The following is a 16284-nucleotide window of genomic DNA, read 5'->3' on the forward strand; positions in this document are numbered from 1 at the left end:
TATGTGAAACATCTTCAGAATACTCCTTGAGTAGATATCATTATATGCTCTTGTATACAAACTATACACAACCTATGAAGTGGTATGTTGGTTTAGTTGAACAAAGGCAAAGGGTGCCGATCCTTCTCAAGTCGATCGATTTGGAAAAACCCCGTTGCATGTTGCATCTGCGGGAGGGTCAATTGATATTGTAAAACTATTGATGAAATACAATGCTGATATTATGCAAACCTATTGTTACGGACAAAAACCATTACATATTGCTTGTTATGGTGGTTATATAGAAATGGTCGAACTACTTCTAAAAACAAGTTGCGGAAAGTGCAATTATAGCGGATGTCAAATTCAAAGAAATAACATATGCATTCATTGAAGAAATAAAAGAACCTGTCACTTATTCGCGATTCTGGTTCAGAAAAAAAACAACAATCTGTACTTTTTGCTTGTAGTCATCTGACTGAATGTATGATCAAAAACGCGCCAAGTATATTTATAGCTGATGCATACAGATTCGAATCGTTAAACATGGACAACAGTGATCGCTATATATACTTACCGGAAAACCTAGAGATTGTGTATTTTTCGAGAATGATCGACGGTGTGTGTTATAATGATAATACTTTAGCATTCCAAAATAATCAGCTTCATTTTGAATTGTATTTAGAAAAGTTGTTATGTTTATTGAATTGTATTATTTGGTTCCTTAAGGTCATCAGTTATCGTACCATTTGTTAGAATTAGTCTTTTCTACAATTTAACAATGTTAGAAAATTTTAGATTGTACAATATTCAAAGATATGCAGGAAAATGCATTCAAAAAATAATAACACAAAGTTTCATTCAGGCCAACTGTTATCTTATTGTAAGTAATGAATTTTTTTATCCATAAAGACATGATATATATATATCATTTGCACAGTTTTTGAATTTTTGTATTATCCCAAGTCATTCGCATAAAATATATTTATGCAGTTTATGCAGATGTGCAGCAAACATTCAGAGGAGGCTGATTTTTTTTCAGTAAGGACATTCCGACAAATGACCTCATAACTTTTTTTCAGTGACGTTACAACTGAGCTGTGCTGGTTTTTTTTGGGGGGGGGGATTCAACGTTTAGTAGTTTATCTGATTCATAAACTCAAAGAAAAGAACCATTCTTCTGCAGCAAACACTACAGTTTTGCTGGATGCAGCTTGCGCTGGCTACATTAATATAACTCAATTTCTTGTCAAAATTGGATTTAGCGTTGATCCTGCAGATTTGTATACATTTTGTTCATTTGAATATACACAAAGAAAGATAAAGGAAAATGTTATAAAACTTGTGCTTAAAAGTTGTACAGAAGTTTACACAAAAGAGGTTCATATTACTGCAGCACACAAAGATAAATAATATCGTTTATGTGTTTATGTTTTTACTAAGTGCACATTTGGATAGTGTCTTCTCAACTAATAAAGGGGTTTTATATCTCTACATTTACATGGTGCTTGTCAAGCTAGTGATGACGGAAGTATTAGAGTGTTCCTGGATACCATTTCTTATTATTCTTTTGATTTAAGAGAACATACTACTCTATCGTCACCAATGTATTCAATAATCAACGGGAAAAGTGTAGATGTGATATTTTTATGTCATGTAAAATCTTCCATGCTAGAATATGAATTTCCACAAAAGAGAAATTTTCGTTAGTCAGAAGATAAAACTTGCGAGATCATTGATAGGAACAAGCCCCAATGTGTCTGCTGTTGTTGAACCATTCATAAATAACTCATTCCAAATGAACTTTAAGGGCATTTTAAACGTTTTACACCTGTATAACTCGGATATGTCCGTTAGTGCTCAAAACGGGAAATCAGCGCTTATCACTGGTTATGACATGGATCATCATGAAATTCTTCAAATTCTTCTACAACATAAATCAGATATATTGCAATACGGCAAATGAATTTATCATCGTCGACAACCAACGGTTTGATATGGGTGATAGCCACAGTTTGACATGGGTGATAGCCACATATGTACAAATTCGCTATAGTGAAAACCTATAGTAGGAGAACAGTATACATGACTTCTAATATTCATACGAGACTGAATTTCTTCACACCTCGTAAATAATAACAATTTAATATATGTTAAATAAAAATGTAAAAACATTTTGTAGCATTTACGGAATGGACATTTAGACAAGAATGTTTCCACTGGGTGATAATTTGATTTCTCTCTGACCCTCCTATTCAACTCATATATTTTTATTTCTAGACTTCTTTTCTTACTAAGGGCAAGTCTATAATACTAAAATACAGTGAACGCATCGTGTGTACTTAATTATCTATCGTGTGTCGTATATCGTACATTGTGTATCGTACATCGTATATCGAATATTGTACATAGGAAATGTTGAAAATAACAAACGTTTATGATTGATCAAATCACACATTATTTTCGGATTGTTTACATTTCAAGAGCAATAAAGGGAACACATGTACTAGCAAAAATCAAAGGAACGGAAATCAGGGGCAAAGACCAGACATGGAAAACAGACAAACACACCAAAGAACACAAAGTAACTAAAATAATATATGCAAAGTAACAAAAGTAAATGAGAAACTCGGGCTCCACTAAAAACTGGGAGCATGGACCTGGTGAACCGTTAAATAATATCATTGTAGCTGCCAAAAAACGGGAAGAAAATGCTTAAGATACATAAAGATATTATACATATATTGACACCACTCAGAAAATTAATCTTTAAAAATTGATGATCAAAAATAGGCTAGAATTATAACAAATTGCTCATTTCCTTTTTCCATTATATCTGATTATGGTCTTGAACTGATTGTCTCAAATAGATCTGTCGATTTTTTTAGGATCCACATTAAATTAATACAACTACGGGAATAACAATTGTTGTGGTAGGACTGTAAACCCTCTTTGACAGCTGTGAGTATAGAAGTTAAAAGTTTTGAAAGAGGTTTGGTGGTACATTTCGAAGATCCAGCTGTGTAACGTTGTTTGTTTCAATTCTCGTGGAGTTTAGGAATCCAGTACAAAGATGGTACATCACAGTCATCGTTCTTGGTAGAGAGATCAAAAGAGGATAACACAGTTCTATAGTTTTCCATAATCTATCTTTGGAGAGTGTTGTAGCAGTATAGGTCTTATCACTGCTTTTATTTTCTACGTCTACCTATGATAATAAACAGTGTATGTAAAACGTTTTGCAGACAATAACAATGGCTTTGTCTGCTGGTACGACAGTATATTTGTCATGTATAGTAGACAATGTTTTTGCTACATCGGGTCTTTGAAAACTGATGTTGCATTGGCACTCATTGACCTAGGCCTACTTAAAACTTGCATTCGTTTCAAAATTAAAGACCTCACGGCCTTTCACCACTCTGACAGAGAATCAATGTCTTCTTGTTCTCGATTTATCCATTTTCTTGCGTAGTCCTCCACGGCATCCATAAGAACTTTTAATTTATAATTCCCATTTATGGAGTGTGGTTATTACACAGAGATTCGTTTTCGATGATGGACAAAACTCCCATAACGACATGACAGGAAGGACCATATTTGAATGGCGAGTTTTTGCAAGAACAGTCAGGTGGTTTAGCCTTGAAGTCCTCAATCTCCAGGTTCTTCTGGAATACCCTTTTAAAATTTTGTAATGGGTGAAGTATATGAATATGAAATAATGATATAGATTTGTCTTTGAAATATTTGGGAATTTTGTTGGTAACGTTTTTGTGATGGAGGATGTTAGCCAAATTAATTGCATCTATACTTTTGTTGACGAACGATAGTGGAAGAAATTATCGTTTTTCTTCATCTTGACTTTTCACACAAACGGGTTTAAAGAGTCTGTGGAAATCGATATCCAAAATGATGGCAACAAATCTGTATACTGATGAGGTAGGGTCGGAAACAGGAGTGTCAATACTTTTTGTTGTAAATGGAGTGTAGTAGAGTAAGAAGTATAGAGTTTGGTTATAATGTGAAGTCCAACGGGATTTTGTATGAAAGATAGGAGACCATCTATTGAGACATCATGTAACATAGGTGACGTATATTGGCGATGGCCATGACTTCCGTCTTGGATTTTTGTCAAATAAATTCTTCACATTCATGCTATAGTCATATTGGCTTGCAAAGTTTTCTATACTTTTGATATTGTCATTGCATCCGCACTTTCTTTTGTTTTATCGTTTTATGTTTCACCGACATATATTAAACAGCATAAGTTGCATTTTTATCCATATACATGATATATTAAGTTTGTTAACTTGCAACTTTAAGTCATCCTGATGTATGGAAGGTTTTGTTTGTACGGGAACTAGAGAAGTATTGATTGATTGATTGATTATTGTTGGGATTTAACGCCCGCTCAGCAATATTTCAGCTATATTCAGGCCATGAACATGGAAGTGATGATAAAATGAACTTCAAATGATGATAATGAAATGAAAAAAAGGGATGGGACACAAGTCGGGGCACCATTCATACCAGATGTGAGCGTGCTGAGATTCTCATCTGGGGACATTACAGTCCCACAAAACAACAATGTGTACGATCTGCTGTCAGGTTTGGACCTTTTTATACTGGGTGCCGTCCGAGTATCAATCAAGAAAAATGTTGGTATTATCATGTGTACATTGGTAATAGATTAGTTCATAACTAAATCATTTTTTTTATTTAGAGACATTCAACTGAAGTACAGCATTTTTCCAAATATGAACATTTTATTAGATTGGTCGTTTTGAGAACTTTCATTTGAGAAAATTGTTAACATTATCATGTGTGCGTTGAAAATTAAAATGCTTAGTACTATATTTTGGATTGTTAGACACACTGGGCGGTATTGCACCCACCTGAAGTACTGATAAAATGTTTCTAAATTGATATGTTTCTTCAAAAGTTGTTAGAAATATTGTTGCTTATGTTACATTCCATCAAGAAAACCTTTTTAGCAATATCCTGTGTGGATTTAAAAATGATTTTGTCCAGATTAAAAGTATATATACGTGTGTATGTGTGTGTGTGTCATCACTGGGCCTCCTCCGATAACACACTAATTCACTATATCATACATGTAATGTTAATATTTTATTGTATTGCGTTCTAGAATCGGCAAGAAAAAATGTTTTGTGTAGCGCCGCGCATGAATTAAACATTGAAACTTCAAATTTAGGAGATAAATATATATATATATGTCTGAAAAATTCCCAACGGTGTTAGGACTGTCAAATTTGCGAAGCAAATTTTTGCTCGTTCCCTCCGCGGGACTCGAACTCGTACCGCTGTGACATCTATGGCAACACCGCCTGCACTAAGTCCAGCGCTCTAGACCACTCGGCCAACTAGGCTATCATTAATTTGATCCTCTATCCTACATAATAACATCTAAATGAACTATCCCGTACTACCATACATCGTGTACTAAGTTACGGCCCTAGATTAATCCTACGAGGAAGAATGACCCGGCCAGCGACAGCTATATTTTATATAGCCTAGCTGGCCAAATGCAGGCGGTGTTGCCATATATGTCACAGCGGTACGATTTCGAGTCCCGCGGAGGGAACGACCAAACATTTGACAGTTCTTTCAGAATTTTTCAGACCCCCCTATATATATATTGATTTTACCTATTTGTCAGAGCGCAATGTACTTGTTGAATTAGTAAATGGACTTATGAAATCGTTTTATAATTCATTTGAGTTATATGTTAGGCAACTATGCGCCTCTCAGACTGATTGAAAAAAAAACGACTTTATATTTAACCATAGTATTTTTTTTCATTGTGTAGTTTTAAATCGTATGTCGTGAAAATGGTGACATTCATAATGGTATGGCTATCTGATCGATCTTCTTTTATAGCACTTTCTGTGGTGTCATTTATTTATCTAAAAGCGACTATTTTAAATGAAATGACAAATTCTGTTACACAATATATATTTTTGATTTATTTCTAATTTATTTTTTCCTCCCTTATTATGTCATCACTTAATTTTATCGATTTTGTATTTCGTTATTAAATTTAAAGGAATTTCATTGAAATAACTATTTCTTAATAGTGTTATTTAAGATTCTTAAAAAAGGTTCTGATTTTCTTTCGTTTCGTTTTATCAACAGGTGCGAGAAAATGTTCGGAACCCTTAGGCACATTGCAATCTTCACATATAGACTGATACAAAATATGTTGATTCAATTCAGGCAATAGTACAGTTAATCAAACATCTAGAACTACCGGGGACGGATGAAAATGAAATCTTAGAAGATCTTGATCGTTGGGCCACAAACGGTAGGTTACGGTTTTTACAACATATATGTTCACAGTTTTCAACTTTGTAGGCGTCGGGTGAATTCAGGTTATTTTTAAGATTTTGCAAATCTTCCTCATCTTCGTCAAAAGACTTTCTATACCATTCTTGAGACTGGTGTAAACGTGAGTACGTTTCTTAAACTGCATTGGCGGTTTGTCCATACGCATTACGGCTGCGGTACCCATGAACATCTGATTTCGTGTATTTTGCTATAAGGAACTCAATTAGTTTTTCAACAAAGACGAAAAAACATTATCAAAGGTACTGACTATCTTAAACTCGGTTTCATATGTGAAGCCCCTATTCCAACCTTTCTGCTTTTTACTCGAATCCGGTAAAAAGGTCTGTTGCAACTGGCTATCTATTTTTTTTATAGAAGGCTTATTGGATCAACTCCTGATTCGAAGGAATTTAAATAGTGATAAATCGTGAAAATATAGTATGAATAAATGTATATCCAGTGCGCCTCATGAGAGAAGTGTTTTTTGTTTATTCTTCCAGGTGTGGCTCTATTAGATGTATCGTGTGGATTAGCGTTAGTTCGTGAATTTCGAGAGGAATTGGATGCTTTAAAGAGGCATTTGGAATCGGGTTATAATGATGTCACCAACGTCCACATCGAATCAGAGATGTCATTGAAGACATAATTTCTAGTCTTGAAAAGGCACATCTTACTCATGAGCATTTACAATGTCGATTTGTTACTATATAAATTTTCAGTTCAAAATTGCCATTATCATTCCTTATTTTACACCAATTTGTAATAAGCCATGGACACTTTTGATGTGTGTATCTTGCTTAACTGCAGATGACTGATAATTATAATATTGTATATACTATTTTTTCAACTAACATTCTTTGAAATTGTTCAATTGGTCCTATCATATTTCGGTAGCAAGCATCCGAAATACTTACTATATGTTAATTTACTGCAAAACGTCAACATAAAAACATAGAGAATGCTATATAAATTTTAGGGCACATTGGTTGTGTCAAAATATGTAGATACACTTGGATATAGTAAATATGTAAATTCATTCATTACAAAAAAGTCATTATTACAACATGACTCTCTCAATACTACATGTTTATGTAACAAAAAAAAGGTAAACCATGAATAGTTACGTGCGTTTTGACATTCCCTTGGAGTTTTCAGTTGTGTAATGTTGAACGCCGATGGCATTTGAAAAAAAACTAGTAAAAAAACACAAAAAAACACTTATGTTAAAACGACATATATTGAAAAAATGACAGAGAGACTTGATATAATTATTTTGAAAAAGAGTTATCAAGTTGTTTTTTTTTAAATCCGTTATTGACAAATTTTATTTTCAAATATGTTGTTGGCGATTCAATTTCTTCTTTATTCTACTAATTAAGTATCATTGCCTATGCAAAAAAATCCCGCTTAGGAATAATTTTTAAAAAGTGACCCAAAATACTTTGTGAAATATTTGGCTAACATATTTTGTATTTCTTTCAGAGAGTTGATGCTGTGGAAAACAGAATCAGTACTAGTCAATCTGTTGACAGAAACCTACAAGTACAAATAAGTCATTGAGAGAAATGAAAACACATATTTAACGGCTGAGATTAATAACCCGATTCCAAAGAATATAGGAGGTACTACTTCTACCATGATAGCTAAAGAAATAAAGAATAATCCTAGTAGACTTTTAAAAGACATCTATCATGTCCTTATACTCAGTGGCACTCTCACCCCTTACAAACATTTCTCTTTTTGTTGTAGTTACAAATTTTTATATTAGAACGCAATTTCAAAGTAATTACATAAAAGCAATTCAATTGTCGTTACATCTCTTCTCAATATCTGCGCAGCTAGTGTGTCATGATTATGTTATTACAAGAAGTAATTTATTCCGTTTGTCAAATTAGCAACATATACATTTTACTAAATCATAAGTTAAATACAATATTTTTAAGGTAGAATCAACAAATTGCAAACCGATGATAATGAAGCAGGAAAAGAAACAAACTCAAACATGCCTTTTACGAACACAGGCAATTAAATTTACCGTTGAAACAGATACTCAATATTTGTAAATAATGCAAAAGTGACGATATGTGTTGTGATGACGCTATGTTCGGGGATGGTGTGACCCCCTGACCCCCATCCCCCCAGAAGACAACACCAGGCGGACACAAATATTAAAAAGTAAAACACAAAATGTGACGAATGCTTGTAGAATATGTCGACTATCACTAAGGGCGCTAAATCCTTATTACAGGGAACCCATTTCTACCATTCCTGCCCTTGGAAAATGAATTTGCAGTTCTTCTAAGCTGGGGATGTTGAAAGGTGGTACAAGTGCGGAAAAAAGATTTTTTTTTATTATGCTATAAAGAAAAAGGATTCTGGGTATATTTTATTTTTCTTTAAAGATTTTTAATGTAATTAAAATTGTTGCTTTGCATTGTAGAGCAACATAAAAATCACATTGAAGCACGAACTGAAGCTGATCAGTCATTCTATCCAACGCCAGCAGCTGCTGCAGTTTTAGAGGCAATACGTGATAATTCCAAGAATGTACTTGTGGTTGTTGGTAGTTCGGGTATAGGTAAATCTAGTATAATCCACCATGTCGCTTTAAAGTGCAGATCATCAGGTGAATATGACGTCATACCTTTTGTCAATGGGCCTTGTGACATAATACAATATTATGCTCACTATCGGAAACAGATATTTGTTATAGACGATATATGTGGAAAGGATAAAATCAATAATCGAACTGTCAAAGATATGGATAAATTGAAAATCATTTTCACTAAAGATAACAGAACAAGAATTCCAAAACTTCTTGTTTCCTGTAGATTAATAGAATACAATGAGCCGCAGTTTCAGAGAATGACGTGATTTACGGAACAAGTCTTTAAACTTCATTCTCCAAATATACACTCAGGTGCCAAAAGTTTTTCAAGATGGCGTTATTGTAAACAACAAACGTCACAATAAAAATTAAAAATCATACCTTTATTTATGACATAAAACTTCAATATTTTGTAATAAATCCTTTAGACATTAACACTTGTCGGCAACGTTTCGGCAATGTTCCGTATAGGCTCTGCAGGTATGTTACACTGATCTTATTCCAGGCCTTCCGAAGTTCGCGTTTTAGGTCCTCCGTGTCTTTAATGTGAAAAATGTTTCTTTTTATGTGATTTTTCAAGACCAGCCAAACATTCTCAATCGGATTTAAGTCCGGGCTCTGTGGTGGCCAGAAAAACGGTTGAATTCCATTTCACTGCTTCCAAGCTTCGGTTTCTCGGGACCTGTGCACGGGACAGTTATCATCCATAAACTGAAAGTCATTATTCGGAAAGTGTTTAATGATAACAGGCCATAAAAAGTCATCTAAAGTCTTGATATATTTCTCCGAATTCATATTTCCGTCAACGAATGCAAGCAGTCCTCGTCCGAAGTAAGTAATAGTACCCCAAACCATAAGCTTCAGACTACGAGTCGGGCCCTGATTCAGATATCCAAGACAATAACCACGCCATTTTTCGTTTTGTTTTCTCCATACCTTCACTTTACCATCCGGTTTTATAACAATAGTCATCTCATCACTGAAAATAACTCTCTTCCAGTTACGGTTAGCTGTCCAATGTAGTTTTCCACGACAGAATTGTAGGCGTTTCTTCCTGTTAACCTCGCGTACTCTAAGTTTTTTCGCTACTGTCCTCCTATTATACCCAAGCCTCTTCAATTCACGTTGCACTGTTCTACGAGACAGTTTCACAGGTGTATCACTATTAAGTTCCGCTGTTATGTCGTTCAAAGTTTTCCAGCGGCCTTTCTTTACAATCCTTGTCAATGCGTTTTCTCCGCGAACTGTCAAAAGTTTGGGATGTCCTTTCCTTGGTACGTTTTCGTTGTTTCGTTCTCTATACCTCTTCAAAACTTTGGAAACTGTAGACCTATGTATCTCCAAGGTTTCTGCCACTTTAGACGACTTAAGTCCACTCCTAACCATAGATAGAATGGTTTCTTTGGTTTGAACATCAAGATCTTTACCTCTCTTCCCCATGTTTTTACAAACACGCGAATAATGACGTAACAAAGAAAATGACGTCATTTTTGACCCAGTCACCATAAAAGTTACTTATTTTACTATTTTTAAACCAACAATTATATATACAAAGTTGACATGCATTGACATTGTCACTATCGGTATCGGAAAAATTAAAATTGGGCGTGGCCGGACTAGCGTACATGTGAACGTTAACAAACGTTTGGCACCTGAGTGTATGCCTGCTTCAAGAGGAAAAGCTTGCAATGTTAAAGCTGTACAGAACGGAACCATATATATATGGTGATATCAATTATGATACTGACGATTTTTCCCATTACCTTGTCGGTTATCAAAACGTATTCCATATTCAGAACTTTACCTCTTTTTCATAGAACCAGATGAATACCTAATTAAAGATGTAGAAGAAGTTGCTAATTTGGAAAATCAATATATTTTGTGTGCACTCATGTTGTGTGCTTTTCGAAGAAATTTTGATGTACGATGGCTCAATCGACCTCCATTAAATAATAACGGGGAAAAAATGCGCGATATTTGTGATAACACTGGTAAACGCTTTCAATCAGAGTTGATTGGGAAAAAGTTACGAAAAAGCTTTCCGGTTTTGACTGACACTTACCTAAAACATTACGGTCCTATTTATACGGCTAAACGTGATATGTTAAGCCGAATTATAACTGTTGTCTGTGGCAAACAATTACCACTTTGTGTCATTAAGTACGCATCAAGTTTTTTTACTTTCACATATGGTTGAATTTCAATCTTTGTCAAATAGTAAAAGTGCATAAAGCCTAATTACTCTACCCGAAGAGTTGGAAATTACATATTTTCAACGCATTTGATTGGACTTGAACAACTACGTAATCGATAACTTTATGTCAAAATGAAAAATGAAGAACAGAGATTATAGATTGAAATTGATTAAATAAAGTGATTTAAAAACGTACAAGAAATATTCACTAAACTTGAAAACAATTCATCGTCTTTACTTACAACGCCAATGCATTACGCTGTTGAATTTAAATATGTAGATTTGTTAAAGTTTTTAATGAAAGCAGGCTGCAGCGTTAATATACCAGATTTTTGTGACAAGTCTCCACTGTATATAGCCTGCTCAAAGGGTTATTTAAAATTGTGTAAACTTTTGTTGAACAATGGAGCAAAATGCTTAAGAAATACTAAAGGATTTTGTATGTATTCTGAAATGCAAATTGCCAGTAGAGGCAGCCACTGTAGAATTATAAAAGCACTTTTGAAGTCAGGTATAGACGTGAATATAATAGGTTTAGATAGAAATTCTGCATTTCATATTGCATGTGAAACAGAGATAGTTAAACTTCTATTAAAATGGAATGCAAATATATCACATACTAATTACGACAGAAATTCGCCATTACACGTTGCTATTTCACATGGTAATATCAAAATTGCTATGAGTTTGTTGGAGAACCTTGTCGAAAACGACATTAATGATTCTCACATTCATGCAAGTTACAGTGCCGGACAATCTTCTGTTAATAAGACATTACTTGTCAGAAATAACGTTGTTAATGTTTCAAATTCAAAAGGAGAGACTCCAATACATTTAGCTAGTGAAAAATGATACAAAAACTTAGTTAATTATCTTCTAAAATCAGCTGCTGATTTTTGTATTTTAGACAAAAGTTACAACACACCGATTGATGTAGCCTCGTCTGACGTAGGATACTCTATTCTAAGATGGAGTATTGAACTATGCACATGCGACAATGTTGAAACAAACATACAGTATTTGATAAACGCAATCCACGATTCATGTTTGAAATGGCAATGTAGTCGGTATGACAAAATGTTAATTCCAGTTAATTTCCAGGATTTATTTCATATAATGAAAGGAGCCTGTCAGCACGTACTACAATGTGCATTACAGTATGGCCCTATTAGGTTTGTTGCTAAGTTTTATTTTTGTCGTAAATTTTGTACAGTATCTGAAAGTACTATACTCCTTATTTCAGATGAGTGTCTGGAAATGGTTTTCCGCAGAATTCTTAAGGACTTGGAGCGAAAAGATATTACTACATTTCTTTATGCGGAGCAGTTAATAAATAAGGAATACCGAAGACATTTAATTCGATTTTTTCAAGATAACTCTGATGTTGTCAACAAATATATTCTTGATATCGACAATTACAATTTACAGTTATTAGTTTCGAACGACTACGTACATCTTGCTTGCAAATGTGTGCCCTCTTGTTTACTATCGGACGCTGTTTTAACAGGCTACCTTGACATTGAACAGTATCTTTTAGGAATTGATTGTAGTGTAAATCTCCCAACTAGGGTTGTTCATCCTCCACAGAACCCACTCATTAATTTACGTTTTATAAGGGAAGATATACTTTGTGAGTTTCTTTGCCCATTGTGTATGGCTTGTGCTTGTGGATATACCAGCATTGTTTGTTTGTTTTGTTTGTTTGTTGGGGTTTAACGTCCGAGCAGCAATATTTCAGCTATATCCAGACGATGAACATGAAATTGATAAATGAAAATGAAATGATGATGAAATGAAAGAGGGATGGGACACAAGGACAATGGGGTCGACAAATTTAGATTGCCACTGGAAATAGGGAGAGGTGGGTAGGGTCGGGCAATTTAGCCTCCTGTGGCGGAGCCCTATGGTTCCTACTCCGGGAGAATACCACAGTAGGGTTCTTTAACGTGCGAGGAACGTGGCATCTTTCCCAACACGGGGGCACCACTATGGTTTGCGGTCAGGTTTTCCGTATTACAGCCTGACAACCCCAGAATGTAACACGCCAGGGGTACCCCATTCCACCACCTGGGGCACACATCCCAGTTGCTCTGTGGGCAGAGCGCCCTAGCCCCCGGCTAGGTTTCTGAGCACTATTTAGTCGCCTTTTACGACAAGCTTAGCGCTGCTGCAGGCCTATTCTTTTAACACCCGGACCTGCACGGGGCTACCAGCATTGTTAAAATTCTATTAGATAACAACGCATCCGTAGTAACACATTTGTGCTTTAACAGACCTCTTGATATTGCATGTAAACGAGGTCATGATATCGTTCCATTGATTTCGGTAAAATCTTCCATTTGTACTGAAGATGAAAAAGATTGTATCATTTCAGGATTGTTCTTTGCATGCATGAAAAATCATTCACAAGCAGCTGATAAAATACGGCAAAAAGAATGGGATACACATAACTGTGTTTTGGACGACCAATTGCGAACACCTCTTCATGTGGCTTGTGATATAGGAAGTACCGAAATCGTAAAGTTGCTACTTAAGTATGATGCAAATATGTTTGCAAAGGACATTTTTTTTCGCTATCCAATAGACATTGCCTATGGTGAAAGGTACGAAGACATTGTGAGGGAGTTTTTGAACAAAGTGTGCGACTATTGTTCGTGTGAACAGTCACACAGTTTTATTTATCGATTTTCTTATTTGTTATGTAAATGATATAAGCAAACGGAAGAAGCAACAGAATATTTTACAGAACTAAAAATGATCATGAGTACTTCAGTTAGGTGTTTTCATTATATGAAATGTATCATTTATTTTTCTCCAAGTCAGTTTTCTCTAAATACATACGTTTTAACACCATTAAAACTGATAAGGCTGGCATTTTTTATTACATTAGTGAAGAATTGGAATCCACATATTTTCAAAGATTACTAACTGATATGCAAGTGAACGACATGCATTTTGCTTTCAAGACTAACCAACTTGAAGTGGAAACATATCGACTGAGTCTTATGCAATTCTTTATAAAAATTATGACAATCATCCTCAGCGTTTTAATAACTTTTGGGATTACCGTTCCACTCCATTGTTAGAAGCTGTGTCAGGTGGATATCAGGACATTGTGATCTGTCTTATTGATACATTATGTTACAAGGTAAATCTAGTTTGTAGAGGAAAATTGCCTCTCCATGAAGCCATATTAAAGCGTAATATACAAATCGCAGAAATATTGATAACAAGAGAGGCCGATGTTAACATGTATTATATATACAGATCAGCGTTACAACTTGCATGTGAAATAGGTGACGAAGATATGACCAGATTACCTCTTTCTAATGATGCCAACGTTTTGGAACCGGACGTTTTAGAGCTTGGACAATCACTATTACATAACGAATGCAAAATAAAAGCTACAAAAATAATGCAAAAGTACCCTGAATATAAACAATATATTGTCAAAATGATCGAATTCATACTCCTTGTATAGCGGGCTGCGATGACATAACTAAACAGCTGCTAGAATACGGTGCAAATCCAAACCATACGGATAGGTCAAACAGGTCGCCATTACATTATGCATACAAAGAAGGGTTAATAAGAATTGTTAAAATTTTAATAGAATACAAAACCGATTTGTTCCATTCTGACGTAGATGGCATGAAACCTTTATACCTTGCTTGTATTGTGGAGTACTTAGACATCGTCAAAGTCAAATTAAAACAAAGCTGTCATTTTTGTGCATGTGAAGATTCCGATTAAGCATTTTACCGTTTTGCACATATGTTGTGTAAACTGGATTGGCCTTTTGTACAAAAAAATACCGTTTTTGATCAGGATTTAACATTTTATTATAGTGAATTGCATGAAATCGTAACTTTTTCATGTGATCATATCATGGAATGCATGATCAAATATGCACGAATCATTATACATACGTTCCAGAAAATCTACAAGATGTATATTTTTCTCGAATGCTGGAAGATATTATAAACTTTGATAATATCTTAGCTTTTAGTAATAACCAGATTCAATTTGAATCTTTTAGAGAAAAAATGCTGCGTTACCTTTCTAACAATAAATCGATTTTCATTGATAAGTATGTTAAGAAACTGGATCCTTATGTCAAACAAAGATGTCCGAAATTTACGCCAATTTTATTGGAAGCAACAAAGGCAGGTTATGTTGAGTTTGTCAATTTCTTAGTTAATATTGGTTGTGATGTGAATATAATTGATTGGCGTGGTGTATTTCCTCTTATGTCTGCTTGCTGTTACAAAAATATAAATATTATAAAAGTTTTAATGCAATCACAAGCCATAGATTGAACAAATGAATGGATGTCAATTCAATTACCAATTTTTAAAAATGACCCAAAAATGTTTAATGTTTTACTTCAAAACATGGTCGTTACAGTGCAAAGCGAACAGGAAAAAAGTGACCATGTCTTTTCAATTTTAGATATGGCTTGCTCTGCCGGATCTACTGATATTGTCAGATTGATTTTAGAACAATTTCCTGATATTTTGGGCAATTAAAGTGATAGTTCAAACTCAATTTTTTCAGCCTTTTGCTCCGCAATTGACATTCAAAATACTCAGATAGACAATTTGCTACTTGATTACGGGTTTCCTTTCTCAGACAATAGTAAAAGCAAACTGTTACATTTTGCCTGTATTTCTGAAGACGTAAATACCGTGAAATCGTTATTAGAAAAGGGATTTAATGTGCCAGAATCGATCAATAACGGTGAATCTTTCGTCACTTTGGTTTCCACAATAAACAATCAAGATCTTTTAAAGGTATTATTAAGCTACAATGTAGATGTATTACTTTGTGACCACGATGTCAAATCACCACATAACGTAGCTTGTGAACACGGTAATGTTGATATTGTCACAATTCTTTTACAACACCGTGCTGATGTATTTAAAAGTGACGGAAACTCTCCACTGCATATTACTTGCAAGAAAACTTCAAGACCAGATGATCGAGCAAAAATATTTCGAATTTTACTAGAATATATAGCGAAGGTAAATACGTGTGATGAAGATGGGGACTATCCGTTACATCTTGCTTGTAGAAATGGTAATAGTAATATTGTAAAGCTTTTGTTTGGCCAACCAGGCATATATCTCCGTGGTCAATTTTCACGGAGAGTCACCTT

The sequence above is a fragment of the Perna viridis genome, chromosome 14 (assembly GCF_037379345.1).
Source record: "Perna viridis isolate PV_CMFRI_1.1 ecotype Kerala chromosome 14, ASM3737934v1, whole genome shotgun sequence".
In the NCBI taxonomy this organism is placed as follows: Eukaryota; Metazoa; Mollusca; class Bivalvia; order Mytilida; family Mytilidae; genus Perna; species Perna viridis.